Raw genomic sequence first — 1,356 nt, 5'->3', positions numbered from 1 at the left:
TTGAAAAGAGAGAATGACAACTGAGAAGATCTTTTCTGTTCAATCATCATAGAAAGCTGGTTTTTATTTTCCTTCTGGAAGGGTTATTGTTCAGGAATAAACACAATGGTAAAACCGTACGCTGGTCCCCCAGATATACTAGGTCTGTGTGAGAAGCAAAAGAATTCATCATCCAACAAAGTCTTTCAAAGCAGATGAAGGGATCTCTTATGGCCCAATGGAGGAGTACGGCCTGAGTAAGGATAGATAAAAAATATTTTTGACCTAGAGAGGCCACATCTTCCAAAATGAAGATTCTGGGTGACATGGTGAGCCTAAAGGGCATACAACTGGAAAAAATAAGGGTCAAATGCAAAGCAAAGGAATTTCTGACGGTCTGAAAGTGGAGGAACAGCTATATAGGTGTCTAAATAATGGGAAAAAAAACACCAAACAGCTTGAAAGTACACCTAAGGAGGCTTCATTTCTAAGGATCTGCTATTTGACTCATCAAGCTCTTTCATATCTTTGACTGACATCAGTTTTCTTAAAATGAATGGGTACAGGAATAAATTACCCTCTGTGACAGGGTCTTTACATGCATACTTTTCTCCATCAAGGGTAGGCTTTCTAAATTGACCCTTTCTTGTATCATTAGGAATCTGTCCAGGGGAATGAATCCTTACTTCCCATTGGTAGCTCAGACAACAGCATAATTCAGTTTATCACTGCTGAGCCCCTTTCTCTATTAGGAAACTCCAGACCAATCTTGCATGAAATGGGGTTGCCACGCATGGCTTGAGTTTAAGGGCCTGATTTATTTAAGCTCTCCAAGGCTGGAGAGAATACACTTCAACTGTGAACCTGGGTGATGAAGCAAACCTGGAATGGATATTTTAAAAGTAATTTGCTATTTGTTAACAAACGTTTTTAATCCTGGATCAGATCCATCCCAGGTTTCATAGATCACCCAGCTTCACTGAGACAGTGTATTGCTTGGAGAGCAATATTAAATCAGGCCATAAGATTTATTTGCTGGTAACTTCCAAAAGCAAAATTCTGACTGTCAATGAATGTTTCCACTAGGCAACCAACTGACATCCTCAGATGTTTAATTGCAGCTGATATCTCAGATTTAGGAGTCTGCTGAATCAATACTCAAGGGTTAAAGGGTTCCAGAGACTGAAATGAGTGCAATGGCAGGTTTACAAGCTGCACCAGCTGTTAAGATAATCTGTTTATGATCATGATCTATATCTATACACTACTTGTGAAACATCACAAAAAGGTATGCCGTGATGAAGGGTAACCTATGGCTGGCAGAGACAGATCAAATCCATTTTGGGCTGAGGTTGCCAGAAAACATTTTAGCTTGCC

Source organism: Pyxicephalus adspersus, chromosome 2 (assembly GCF_032062135.1).
Source record: "Pyxicephalus adspersus chromosome 2, UCB_Pads_2.0, whole genome shotgun sequence".
NCBI lineage: Eukaryota > Metazoa > Chordata > Amphibia > Anura > Pyxicephalidae > Pyxicephalus > Pyxicephalus adspersus.
The sequence above is the reverse complement of the archived record's forward strand: the minus strand, read 5'-3'. Positions refer to the sequence as shown.